Source organism: Arachis hypogaea, chromosome 7 (genome assembly GCF_003086295.3).
Source record: "Arachis hypogaea cultivar Tifrunner chromosome 7, arahy.Tifrunner.gnm2.J5K5, whole genome shotgun sequence".
Taxonomy (NCBI): Eukaryota; Viridiplantae; Streptophyta; class Magnoliopsida; order Fabales; family Fabaceae; genus Arachis; species Arachis hypogaea.
The window spans coordinates 69,441,030-69,456,341 of NC_092042.1; positions in this window are offsets into that span (position 1 = coordinate 69,441,030).

Below are 15,312 nucleotides of genomic sequence, written 5' to 3' on the forward strand. Positions count from 1 at the left end.
AAACGCCATGAAAATGTGTGGGCGTGGCACGCCAGTATTGATTTCCAAAAAGGACCCTCAAAGCCTTTACATGGGCGTGGGACGCCAGGAGCTAGGTGTGGCACGCCAATAACGATTTCCAGAGAAGCATGATTGAATCTTTTACATGGGCGTGGCACGCCAGGAGCTGGGCATCGCACACCAGTATAGTTTTCCATAGAGCAATGCCGAAGGCCACAAAAGGGGCATTGCATGCCAAGCTAGGCGTGGCACGCCAAGTCCATCACCGATTATAGGCGTGCCACTTGAACCACTGGGCGTGGCACGCCAGTTCATCAATCCAGAAGGGACAACCACTTGGGCGTGCCACTTGGATTCGAAGGCGTGGCACGCCAGCTCCAAACCATCACTTGGGGCGTGCCACTTGAAGATCCAGGCGTGGCATGCCAAGCTTAAAAGAGCCACCTTAAAGTGTACGTGCCACTTGAGCATCAAGGCGTGGCACGCCAGTATAAGTTTCCAGTGAAGAGGTAGAAGGTCTAAGCACTTAGGCGTACCACTTGGTGTCGAAGGCGTGGCACGCCAAGCTCTCATCCTCACTTGGGCATGCCACTTGGCGTCGAAGGCGTGGCATGCCAACTCTCATTTTTCATCTGGGCGTGCCACTTGAATGCTGGCGTGGCACGCCAGCCATTGGAGCATGGAAGAATGCTGGGCGTGGCACGCCAAACACTGGGCGTGGCACGCCAGACACTAGGCGTGGCACGCCAGTTCTATTTTCCAGAGAAGAGAGTGAAGCGCATACAAGGGGCATGGCACGCCAGACCCTGGGCGTGCCACGCCAGTTCAACTCTCCAGAGAGGAGAAGAAGAAGGAAAAGGCCTGGGCATGCCACTTGGGCTCAAAGGCGTGGCACGCTAGGCCAACCAAAGCTTGAGAAGACCCTGGGCATGCCACTTGGGCTCAAAGACGTGGCACACCAGGGACACCAACACATGGGGCGTGGCGCGCCAAGCCAAATTGGAGGCTGGGCGTGGCACGCCACTTAAACGCCTGTCACACGCCAAGCTGGAAGGTCACGTTTATTGAGTTTTCTTTTCCCTCCAATTGTAATTTTCTTTTCTCTTTTGTATTTTCTTTATTCTAGTGATAGGAGTAGTATAAATAACCCCTTAAAGTATTGAGAAAAGGGGGTTGTTGAGTAGGAGTTTTGTTGAAGCATAGCTAGATTTACTTTTCACATCATCTCTTCTACCTCTTGTACTTTTCTCTTAAGCTATGAGTAGCTAACTTCCCTCTCATTGAGAGAGGGAGCTCTGTTGTACTTGATGGATTAATGATAGTGAATTTCTACTTCTCTTCATCTTCTCTTTGATTTGCTAGAAGGAATTTCCTTTAAATGTTAGTGTTCAATCATCTTGGGAAAGAGGTTGAATGCAAAATTGGTTTCATGGGAACCTTGGAAAAGAAAACATGAAACCATGCTTGAAATCCCTTCTCACACTTGAGTAGAATCTGGGTTTTGGTGATTGGATATGGTGACATATAATCCACCCATTACTTGGACCTATGATGATGTGTGGTATAATTAGGGACCAATCATATCTCTCTTCATAAGCAATTAGACCAAGGAATTAGCTGATTATCAAGATTTGAGAGATTGAGTCACCAATGGATTGGGGCTCAATCAATCATGATTGCCAAGAGGTCAATAAGTTGCATGATTGAAGATGAGATGTGTTGGATTTAATCAAAAGAGAACAACATCTCCTGATCTCAATGAATTTCCCCTATTCTTATCTTCCACATTCTTTATAGATTTCTTTACATTCTGTTAATCCCCAGTCCCATTTACAATTAAGTCATTTATGTTTCTGCACTTTACATTCTTGCCATTTTCTTTTCTGCACTTTACTGCTTCTCTTTACTTTTGAGTTATTTACATTCCTGCTTATTTTCAATTCTGCAATCACACTCTATATTACTCAGCTTGACTAATTTACCCATTAATTAAAATTGGTCGAATCTACCAATCTCTGTGGATACGATCCCACTCCACTGTGGGTTATTACTTGATGACAATTTTGGTGCTCTTGCCAAAGAACAGATTCATTATATGTGTGTAGTGAATTTCGGTCATCACCATTCAAATAACAATAAATTTTCACTGAATTTAGATCCAATTTCGAAACTAGCTTCTTTGCTTTGTAGTGGTTTTGGGGAATACAGTGGTCCCGAAAGATACCAATTCATTGCAAAGGGTGGCCCACTTATCCAAAAGACTCTTGTGTATGATTTGACTTTGACTTAATACTCATCATTCTAACACATGCATAAAAATTCAAATGAATGCATCCCTTGAACAACAGTCTCGCAGCAGATTTTAACAGATGATATTATATCTTTGCCTTCGCGTTAGGCTCTTATTTAGCCTCTTTCTAGCTGTTTTAATAAAAGAGTTAAGTAGATTTATCTACATTGCAAGGAGCTAAGTTTGGTGTTTCACTAAGAACACATTGCATCCTTCAGCATAATTAGTCACTAGTTCCAAACAATCAGAGAAACTAGCTAACAATTGTTTAATTTTTAGTTTATTTCTTAATAAAAGCACTTGATATTTCTTGCATGTATTCACTCTGCTGCATATAGAAGTAGGCAAGGAACTAAGTTTGGTGTTCCCTAATGAATCCATATTTGACGATATATTTTGGTTTGATTTGAGTGGATTTCATCACATAAACCCATATTTATTCATGTAAATAGCATGCTTTTGTGTTTTCTCTCTAAATTGTGCTTAATTGTGAAAACATGCTATTTTGAGCTTAAATTAGTGATTTTAATCCCACTTTTATGCCATTCGATGCTATGACATGTTTGTTGGGTGATTTTAGATCCTAGAGGCATGTTTGGCAAGGAAAAAGTGGAAGGAAGCATGTACAAAGGCAGAGAACATGAAGAAAACAAAGGAGAAGCACACATGGGAGTGTGTGTGCGCACAATCTACTGTGCGTACGCACAAGAACCACAAAGCCATGTGTGCGTATGCACGACTTCCTGTGCGTACGCACAAGAAGTGTGCGTACGCACAGGTCCCAGCGCGTGACTCATTTAATGCAAATTGCTGGGGGCAATTTCTGGGCCTCCAGAGCCCAGTTTTTAGACTTTCTGAAGCTGATTCTTCCTATATCTAAGAAGGCCTCACTCCATGTGAAAAGAGGGGGGGGGGAATTAGGGTTAGTTTAGCATTATGTAGGTTGTTTTCTAGAGAGAGAAGCTCCCCCTTCTCTCTAGAGAAATTAGGGTTCTTAGTTTATTTTCTTTGCAATTTTCTTTTTTTAATTCTTGTTTTAATCTAGTTTCTTCTACCTTTCCTTGTTTTCTTGTCTTAATTTCATTATTTTATCTTGTCATTTTCTCTATTCTTGCCATTTTTATGTATTTGCACTCTTGTTACTTTAATTTACATTTAATGCAATTTTATGTTTCATGCCTCCTTATTGTTTAATTGAGTTGTTATCTTACTTTTCTTCTCTTGGTAGATGTAGCATTTATTATTTCTTGTTATTTTATCATGCTTTACTTTCATGCTTCCCAAGTGTTTGATAAAATGCTTGGGTTGGTTTTAACCTAGTATTTCTCACTCCTGGTTGGAAAATGTGTGGTTTGGGTACTTGAGTGGTGGATGTCTATTCTACATTGTGTGAGGGTTGTTAATTAATTTGGTTTCCCTTAACTCTAAGTGACCCATAAATAGTGTTGACTTAGGACTTAGGGATTAAGATTAATTATGCCTAATTGACTTATCCTCGATGTAGGGTTGACTAATTGGGATTAATCCACACACAATTACTATGTTTGTGGTCCACAACTAGGATAGCAAGCCCTAATTACCCAATTCTCACCAAGAGCTCTTTTTACCATTTAATTTCTATTTTCATTGCTTTTATTTGATTTCATTCAATTATTTGCATGCTTGTTTCATTTATTGCCATTTGCATTCCTTGTCTCATGCCATCAAATCCCCATGTTCCCTCCATAGCCAATAATTTAGCACTTTAATTGCAACTCCTAGGGAAAACAACCCGTGACTTAAAACTCCCGGTTATTGTGTTTTGATCGTGACATATTTTAGATTAACATTTGATTAATTTGTTGTTAGTTTGGACTATGCTACTAACGAAGTGATTCTTATTTTGATTGATTCCAAACTATACAAGGATTCTTCATTGTCAAATTTGGCGCCATTGACGGGGAGTTGCAATTTGTGCTTATTTTTGGAAATTGTAGATATGTTAATATGTAAATAGCTTATTTTGGTTGAGTGTACATATGTTGCTTACTTGTTTTTGCTATTGTAAATAGCTTATTTTGGTTGATTACTTGTTTTTGCTAGTTTTAGGAGTTCATTTTATTTGATCTTATTACCTTTGGTTTTTATCTTCTTTTTATCCTATGAATTCTCATCCATTGCATTGTGAGTTTTGTGCTAATGTGCTGTAGGAATTAGGAATTTCAAATGCTTGTTACCAAGATGGAATTAAAGGAATTCACAACAAGATTTGGGTGCACAAGCTTTGGAATCTCAAAAGCCTTGGAGGATACAAGCATGGGTGTGATTTCAAGGAAGTTTGATGAGAGCTCTCCATCAGTCCAACTTAAGGACAATAAACCAAAGTGTTAGGTGGGAGACACCCCACCATGGTAACACTGTTCCATCCCTTTTTCTTGTATATAATTTTGGTTTATTACATTTTTTTCTATCTTGGTTAGCTTAGGATTAGTTTAATTTTGACTTTAGTAGGTTAATTTGCATATGGATGATGATTTTGTGAAGTTTTGAATGTTTGGGGTTGAGTTTCATTTAGTTGAGGTTTAATGCCTTAGATTTTGAAGAAAATTTTTTGAAAAATAGGGCATCTATGCGTACGCATGAACCTGTGCGTGCGCACTGACGAATGGGTTTTCTATCGGTAAAGAAATTCACAAATATAATTGCGTTGTAAGTATAGCCTCTAAACCAACAGAAAATTCTTCCGTACAAAAGTTTTGTTTGTCACTTAAGCAAACCCAATAAAAATAAAAAACCGAAGTATTCAAACTTCGGGTCATCTTCTCAAGGAATTGCAGGGAGGTGTGTTTTATTATTGGTTATGGGTTTTTCCAAGAATTTTTAAAGTGAGGAATGATAAAATAATTAACTATAAATTAAAGGATGAAAATTAACAAGAGACTTTATGTAATTAAAATAGAAAGCCTTGACCCAGAGAAGATTAATCTGAAGTTCTATCCTTGTTGGATTTCCCAAGATTAATTAGTAATGTGTTGTTATTCCACTTACTTATCCTTCATTGAATAAAGGAAAGTCAAATTGAGAGCCAACTTTTATTCATAAGAAAATAATCCTTTCCCTTGGGAAGGGTTAGTGTTAGCAACTAGAAAGCTGGCCAACAACTTCCAATTACCAATTAACTCTTGAGTATTCCAACTCAAGGGTCTCAAATATTAATCAACTCCGAAGTCAAGTTGGGATCTACTTGGTTAACATAAATGCCATTTTCATAAATCATAAAAGAAGTAAAGAGAGAACATGGTAATTGAAATTAATGGAAGCAATTAAACAAATAATAAAATTAAATGGAAAAATACTCTTTGCATTAATAAATTAAAGAAACATTGAACCTGTGATGAATAAGTAGAAATCCTAATCCTAAAACTAAGAGAAATCCTAATTCCTAAAACCTAAAAACTACATCTAAATTATGAAAAGTGAATTATCAGTCGTCTCTCTTCATTCCTCCACTTTGCAGCCTTTAATCTGTGTTTTCTGGGCTTGAAACTGGGCCGAAAATAGCCCAGAAATCGCTGGGGGCGAAATCTGCCACGCTGATTTTTGTCACTGCGATGCGTCCGCATGGAGCATGCGTTTGCGTCATGTAGCTGTACAGCTACTATGGCAAATTATATATCAAATCGAAGCGCCGGACGTTAGCTTTCAAATGCAACTAGAACCGCGTCATTTGGACCTCTATAGCTCAAGTTATGGTCGTTTTAGTGCGAGAGGGTCAGGCTGACAGCTTTGCAGTTCCTTTAACTTCTTGTATTCCTTCCACTTTTGCATGCTTTCTTTCCATCCTATAAGCCATTCATGCTCTGTAATCTCTGAAAACACTTAACACACATATCACGGCATCAAATGCTAATAAGAGATGATTAAATTTAATATTTTAAATCATAGGAAACATGTTTTCACATATATCATAAAATGAAGAAGGAATAGTAAAACCATGCAATTTACATGAATAAGTGGGTGAAGATTTGATAAAAACCACTCAATTGAGCATTAGATAAACCATAAAATAGGGTTTATCAACCTCTCCATACTTAAACATTAGCATGTCCTCATGCTTAGCTTAAGGAGATAAAATAAATGAGTAGGGAAAAGCAAGACTCATGCAATGCAAACTATGAATGTGAATGCAACTACATGCTAAGATGTTACTTGGTTAACCGCAAACAAGTTCTTCAAGACAAATACAAACCAAATTCCAATAATTTAAATCGTACAATAAAAAGCAAGTAAACTTGTAAGAAGATAGCTCATGAAAGAAGGGAACATAGAATTAAGCACTGAACCCTTACTGGTAGTGTATATCACTCTAACTCTCAAGTGTCTAGGGTCAATCACTCTACTCTTCCCTAGTCATGCTTTCTCAACCTTGTTCTTCATCTAACCAATCAACAAATATTTAGCATACCAATGCAAACATCATGAGATCTTTTTAGGGTTGTAATGGGGCTGAGGTAAAGGTAAGGATATATATATATATACATAAGGCTAAGTGAGCTAACAAAGTGAATCCTTGATTAGTCTAAGATCTCACCTAACATATACATACTTTATATAATTTAAAATGCTTTACCTAGCTACCCAAATTTTTCCCACTTTTGTATTACATGCTCATGTATCAAACTTATTTTTAAATTTTGTCCCATGTGCATTGATTCTTTTTATTTTGTATTTGGGGTAATATTTTTTTTGTTTTTATATCCCCTTATTTAATTACTTAAAAAAATTTATTTTTTATTTTTTTTATTTTTTTATTTTTTTTTATCAATGCACATGGTAATTTAATTATTTTGATTTCACATGAGCATGCTTCCCAAATTTTCAAACAACTTATTCAATTTAATTCCCTACTTTTTTTTATCATCCCATGTTCCCATAAAGTTCTCCACACTTAAATTATATACAATATCTATCTTAAGCTAACCAAGGATTCAATTTGGATTTTTATTTTATTTTTCTAATTAAGGCTAGTAATGTGGTTATGAAATAGAAGTGGGTTAAAAGGCTCAAGGGGGCTAACACGGATGGCATAAAAGGTAGGTTTATTTGAGATAAGCGAGCAAAAATACAATTAATGGCCTCAATCATATGCAAGCATGTAAATATACTAAATAATGGACATATAGAATGGAACAAAATATAGATTGCAGTTATATAGAAGAAAACACACAAGAATAAAAATTTATGGTTAAATAATGTAACCATATAAATAAGCTCAAAATCTCACGGGTTGTGTGTTCTTTGGCTCAAAGACTATGTTCCAAATACAACTTCAAACAAGTTTAACACAAAAAATTTTGATTTTAAATTAGTGAAAATTTTAAAAAATAGGGTCTTTTGAAGAAACTTATTATTTTTCAACCAAGTAGTACTTAAATGCAAACAATCAACTACACATGCAATCTATTATGCAATGCAACAATGAACAAACAAAGAAAATAGAATATTGGTGTTGAGAAGAGAGTAACTAACCCGTGGAGATCGGTATCGACCTCCCCACACTTAAAGATTGCACCGTCCTTGGTGCATGCTAAGATGTACAAGTGGACGGGCTGCTCCAATTGATGCCTTTCTCTATAGATTGTGCAGATTGACTTGCCTGTCTCCCCATTAAGAAGATTTTTCTCTCTCTTCGTGGTGGCCATCCTGAAAGAAGAGAAAAAGGAAGGAAAGTAACCCAAAAATAAAGATAAGAACATAAATAAAATATGGGTGTTAATGCCAAATAAAAAAGGTCTCATGTACATGGTAGCTATAACATGCAACTGAGAAAATAGTGGAAGTAAATGGCATATCAATAGTGCAAAAGTTGCAACAATAGAGAAGATAGTGTGGGTAATGCAAGATAGTGTAAGTGCATATCAATGCAAAAGGAATATCAGTATTATAAAAATTAGCATTAATAATACCCAATTAGAATAAAACAAGTCATGAAGCACCAGAATAATTCAAGAAAAGATGCAATAGTTGAAGAAGAGAATTTTAACACCAATGGAAAAGAAAAAGAAAGTAAGAAAGGAGGAAGAAAGAAATAAGAAGGAAAGAAAAGATTTAGATATGGGGAAGAAAAGATAAGATATTTGGATGATCTGGATAAGCTGTGTGCCGCTTGTGACGCGGACGCGTGAGTGACGCGTTCGCGCAGATAGCGCTTCTATGAAATGACGCAGACGCATCATCCATGCGGTCGCATGGATCGATTTGTGCCATTAGCGTAAGGGCAGCCTCACAGTCGCGCAACTCTCTGTTTGAAACTCATATTGCCAAATTTTAGGGTGACGCGGTCGCGTGGTTGACGCGATCGCGTGAATGGCCAAATTTGAAAAACGACGTGGACGCATGGGGCACGCGTTCGCGTGGTAGGACTTGTGCGTCTAGCACCATTCCAGCCCCACTCCTTCACAACTTGCTGCCATACATCCTTTTTTCGTGGATTTTTAGGGCACGCGTTCGCGTGGGTGACGCGGACGTGTGGGAGCCATTTTTCCCACATGATGCGGACGCGTCAGCAACGCGGTCGTGTGGGTCAAATTGTGCCAAAGGCACGCCTCCAGCCACGCTTTCACGTGGCTCTCTGTTCAATTTTGTTTTCTTTCCAACGCACATATGATGCGGACGCGTCGGCGATGAAGTCACGTCACGTGCGATTTTTTTGATGCAGTATGCAGAATGCAATGCTAATATGAATGTTATGCAAAATTCCAGGTTCAATCAAAACTCAAAAACAAACAAAACATACTAGAATTAAAACTGAAGAGGGACGATCATACCATGGTGGGTTGTCTCCCACCTAGCACTTTTAGTTAAAGTCCTTAAGTTGGACATTAGGTGAGCTCCCTGTTATGGATGCTTGTTCTTGAATTCATCCTGAAATTGCCACCAATGCTTGGACTTCCAGTAAGCTTTAACATCTCTAAATAAATTCCTCAAGCTTTGATGGAGTCCGTCACAAGCTTTGAGCTCCCAAAATTGATCCTCATATATTCCCGGATCCTAAATCTTATTTCCGCACCCATCTTCAAGTTGATTATCATGATTTCATCCGAGTGGTTCAACTTTAGAATTCTCACGTAAGCACCCAAACACCTTCCTAGACCCATTCAATCGAGTTCTACACCCACCTTTGCATTTAAACTTTGAGCTTTCAACCATAACGAACCTAGGATTGTGTTGCCCACCACTAACCATTGTCCTCTTGCTCTTAATGCCATAAAGAGCTCTAAGTTGACCATCCGTCTCCAGTAGCCCATATTCAAGTGGGAAGATAAAGGTCAATGATAAGATTTTTACCCACTTGAATGTTGTGTTGGACGGTAATGTTCTTGGGAGAGGTGTCTCTAATGAACTTTCAAGGTCCACTCCCTTGTGCTATTCTTTGACAACTTCCACATCTTTGCAAGCTTTCTTTCAATTCAATCTCTTCTTCATTGCTTACCAAGGGTATGGGAGGTTGTGCCTCTTCTTTTTGAATCTCCATCTCTTGATCAACCTCTTCCAAGTCTTCAACTATGATATGCCTTGGAGGTTGTACACCTTACTCAACATCAATTTCAAACGTCTTGGAAGGAGGCTCTATGACTTGACCTTCCCATGGAGGTTCAGCATCTCCTAAATCTGCTGATGAGCGAATAATTTATACACTTTTTGGCATTGTTTTTAGGTAGTTTTTAATAGGATCTAGCTACTTTTAGGGATGTTTTTATTATTTTTTATGAAAAATTCACATTTCTGGACTTTACTATGAGTTTGTGTGTTTTTCTGTGATTTCAGGTATTTTCTGGCTGAAATTGAGGGACCTGAGAAAAAATCTGATTCAGGCTGAAAGAGGACTGCTGATGCTGTTGGATTCTGACCTCCGTGCAATCGAGATAGATTTTCTGGAGCTACAAAACTCCAAATGGCGCGCTCTCAACTGCTTTGGAAAGTAGACATCCAGCGCTTTCCAGAAATATATAATAGTCTATACTTTATTCGAGTTTAGATGGCGTAAATTGGCGTCCAACGCCAGTTCCATGCTGCATTCTGGAGTAAAACGCCAGAAACACGTCACAAACCAGAGTTAAACGCCAAAAACACGTTACAACTTGGTGTTTAACTCCAAGAGAAGCCTTTGCACGTGTAAAGCTCAAGCTCAGCCCAAGCACATACCAAGTGGGCCCCGAAAGTGGATTTCTACATCAATTACTTATCTTTGTAACCCTAGTAGCTAGTTTAGTATAAATAGAACTTTTTACTATTGTACTAGGCGTCTTTTAGACCATTGAGTCTTTGACCAGATCTTTGATCAGTTTTATGCTATCTTAGACTTTTGTGGAGGCTGGCCATTCGGCCATGTCTACCCTATTTTCACTTATGTATTTTCAACGGTGGAGTTTCTACACACCATAGATTAAGGTGTGGAGCTCTGCTGTACCTCGAGTATTAATGCAAAGTACTAATGTTCTTCTATTCAATTCATGCTTATTCTTATTATAAGATATCCATTCGCACTTCAACTTGATGAATGTGATGATCCGTGACACTTATCACTATTCTCACTTATGAACGCATGCCTGACAACCACCTCCGTTCTACCTTAGATTGAATGAGTATCTCTTGGATTCATTAATTAGAGTCTTCGTGGTATAAGCTAGAATTATTGGTGGCCATTCCTAAGATCCGGAAAGTCTAAACCTTGTATGTGGTATTTCGAGTAGGATCAGAGATGGGATGACTGTGACGAGCTTCAAACTCGCAAGTGTTGGGCGTAGTGATAGACGCAAAAGAATCACTGGATTCTATTCCAACATGATCGAGAACCGACAGATGATTAGCCATGCTATACAGAGCATTTGGATCATTTTCACTGAGAGGACGGACGGTAGCTATTGACAACAGTGATCCCCAAACATACAGCTTGCCATGGAAAGGAGTAAGAATGATTGGATGAAAGCAGTAAGAAAGCAGAGATTCAGAAGGAACACAGTATCTTCATGCGCTTATCTGAAATTCGCACCAATGAATTACATAAGTATCTCTATCTTTATTTCATGCTTTATTTATCTTTATATTCGAAAACCATTATAACCATTTGAACCTGCCTGACTGAGATTTACAAGATGACCATAGCTTGCTTCATACCGACAATCTCCATGGGATCGACCCTTACTTAGGTAAGGTATTACTTGGACGACCCAATGCACTTGCTGGTTAGTTGTGCGAAGTTGTGACGAAGTGTGATTCACGTTTGAGAGCACCAAGTCTTTGGCGCCATTGTTGATGATCATAATTTTGTGCACCAAGTTTATGGTGCCATTGTCGGGGATTGTTTGAGTTTGGACAACTGACAGTTCATCTTGTTGCTCAGATTAAGTAATTTTCTTTTCAAAATGTTTTCAAAAATCTTTCAAAATTTTTTCTCTTTTTCGTTTTTTTTCTAAAAATAATTTTTGAAAAAAAAATCCAAAAAAATTAATAAAATCATAAAAAAACAAAAATATTTTGTGTTTCTTGTTTGAGTCTAGAGTCAAATTTTAAGTTTGGTGTCAATTGCATGTTTTAAAAATTTGTGCATTTTTTGAAAATTTCATGCATGGTGTTCTTCATGATCTTCAAGTTGTTTTTGGTAAGTCTTCTTGTTTGATCTTCATATTTTCTTGTTTTGTGTCTTTTGTTATTTTTCATATGCATTTTTGCATTCATAGTGTCTAAGCATTAAAAATTTCTAAGTTTGGTGTCTTACATGTTTTCCTCTCTTGAAAATTTTTCAAAAATAAGTCTTGATGTTCATCTTGATCTTCAAAGTGTTCTTGGTGTTCATCTTGACATTCATAGTGTTCTTGCATGCATCATTAGTTTTGATCCAAAATCTTCATGTTTTGGGTCATATTTGTGTTTTTCTCTCTCCTCATTAAAAATTCAAAAATAAAAAATATCTTTTTCTTATTTTACTCATAATTTTCGAAATTTTTGGGTTGACTTAGTCAAAAATTTTTAAAATAAGTTGTTTCATGTAAGTCAAGTGAAGATTTCAATTTTAAAAATCTTATCTTTTCAAAATCTTTTTCAATATCAAATCTTTTCTTTTTCCTTTTTGTTATTTTCGAAATTTTTTTAAAAATTGTTTTTCAAAATCTTTTTTTAATTTTATTTCATGATTTTCAAAAACTTTACTAACAATTAATGTGATTGATTCAAAAATTTGAAGTTTGTTACTTTCTTGTTAAGAAAGGTTCAGTCTTTAATTTCTAGAATCATATATTTTAGTTTCTTGTTAGTCAAGTCATCAATTTTAAAAATCAAATCTTTTTAATTTCTAAATCATATCTTTTTCAAATCATATATTTTTCAAAATCTTTTCTAACTTCTTATCTTTTCAAAATTGATTTTCAAATCTTTTTCAACTAACTAATTGACTTTTTGTTTGTTTCTTATCTTTTTCAAAACCACCTAACTACTTTTCTCTCTCTAATTTTCGAAAATCACTAACCATTTTTCAAAAACAAGTTTTGAAAACTCCTCTCTCTCACCTCCTTCTATTTTACTAACTCTTCTCTTCATTAAAAAATTCGAACCCTCCCTTCACCTCTGTGTTCGAATTTTTCTCATCCTTCTTCTATTCTTTTCTTCTTCTACTCACATAAAGGAATCTCTATACTGTGACATAGAGGATTCCTCTTCCTTTTCTGTTCTCTTCTATTTCATATGAGTAGGAGCAAGGACAAGGACATTCTTGTTGAAGAAGATCCTGAACCTGAAAGGACTCTGAAGAAGAAGCTAAGAAGAAGCTAAAGCACAACAATCCAGAGAAAACCTTACAGAGAATCTCAAAAAAGAAGGAGACATGGCCGAACCCAACAACAATGTAAGGAAGATGCTTGGTGACTTTACTGCACCAAATTCCAACGTACATGGAAAAAGCATCTCAATCCCTACCATTGGAGCAAACAACTTTGAGCTAAAACCTCAATTAGTTTCTCTGATGCAATAGAATTGCAAGTTTCATGGACTTCCATCAGAAGATCCTTTTCAGTTCTTAACTGAATTCTTGCAGATTTGTGATACTGTTAAGACCAATGGGGTTGATCCTGAGGTCTACAGGCTTATACTTTTCCCTTTTGCTGTAAGAGATAGAGCTAGAGTATGGTTGGACTCTCAATCTAAAGATAGCCTGAACTCTTGGGATAAGCTGGTCATGGCCTTCTTGGCCAAGTACTTTCCTCCTCAAAAGCTGAGTAAGATTAGAGTGGATGTTCAAATCTTCAGACAGAAAGAAGGTGAATCCCTCTATGAAGCTTAGGAGAGATACAAGCAACTGACTAAAAAGTGTCCTTCTGACAATGCTTTCAGAATGGACCATCCTGGATATATTCTATGATGGTCTGTCTGAATTGTCTAAGATGTCATTGGACCATTCTGCAAGTGGATCCATTCACCTAAAGAAAATACCTGCAGAAGCTCAAGAACTCATTGTCATGGTTACAAATAACCAATTTATGTACACATCTGAGAAGAATCCTGTGAGTAATGGGACGCCTCAGAGGAAGGGAGTTCTTGAAATTGATGCTCTGAATGCCATATTGGCTCAAAATAAAATGTTGACTTAGCAAGTCAACATGATTTTTCAGAGTCTGAATGGATTGCAAAATGCATCCAACAGTACTAAAGAAGCATCTTCTGAAGAAGAAGCTTATGATCCTGAGAACCCTGTAATGGCAGAGGTGAATTACATGGGTGAAGCCTATGGAAACACTTATAATCCCTCATGGAGAAATCATCCAAATTTCTCATGGAAGGATCAACCAAAGCCCCAACAAGGCTTTAATAATGGTGGAAGAAACAGGTTTAGCAATAGCAAGCCTTTTCCATCATCTTCTCAGCAACAGGCAGAGAATTCTAAGCAGAGCCCCTCTAGCTTAGCAAATATAGTCTCTGATCTATCTAAGGCCACTTTAAGTTTCATGAATGAAACAAGGTCCTCCATTAGAGATTTGGAGGCACAAGTGGGTCAGCTGAGTAAGAAAATCACTGAAACTCCTCCTAGTACACTCCCAAGCAATACAGAAGAGAATCCAAAAAGAAAGTGCAAGGTCATTGATATAATCAAAATGGCCGAATCCAAAGAGGAAGGGGAGGATGTGAATCCCAATGAGGAAGACCTCTTGGGATGTCTCTCAGACAAAAAAGAGTTCCCTATTGAGGACCTAAAGGAATCTGAGGCTCATATAGAGACCATAGAGATTCCATTAAACCTCCGTCTGCCATTCATGAGCTCTGAGAACTATTCTTCCTCTGAAGAGGATGAAGATGTAACTGAAGAGCAAGTTGCTCAATATCTAGGAGCCATCATGAAGCTGAATGCCAAGTTGTTTGGTAATGAGACTTGGGAAGAGGAACCTCCCTTGCTCATTAGTGAACTAAATACATGGGTTCAGCAAACTTTACCTCAAAAGAAACAAGATCCTGGTAAATTCTTAATACGCTGTACCATAGGCACCATGACCTTTGAGAAGGCTCTGTGTGACCTGGGGTCAGGAATAAATCTTATGCCACTCTCTGTAATGGAGAAACTAGGGATCTTTGAGGTACAAGCTGCAAGAATCTCATTAGAGATGGCAGACAAGTCAATAAAACAAGCTTATGGATTGGTAAAGGACGTGTTAGTGAAGGTTAAAGGCCTTTACATCCCTGCTGATTTTATTATCGTAGACACTGGGAAGGATGAGAATGAATCCATCATTCTTGGAAGACCCTTCCTAGCCACAACAAAAGCTGTTATTGATGTTGACAGAGGTGAACTAGTCCTTCAATTGAATGGGGACTACCTTGTGTTTAAAGCTCAAGGTTATCCTTCTGTAAACATGGAAAAGAGGCACGATAAGCTTCTCTCAATACAGAGTCAAACAAAGCCCCCACAATCAAACTCTAAGTTTGGTGTTGGGAGGCCACAACCAAACTCTAAGTTTGGTGTTGAACCCTGACGTTAGGATTTCCTGTCGGTAAAGAAT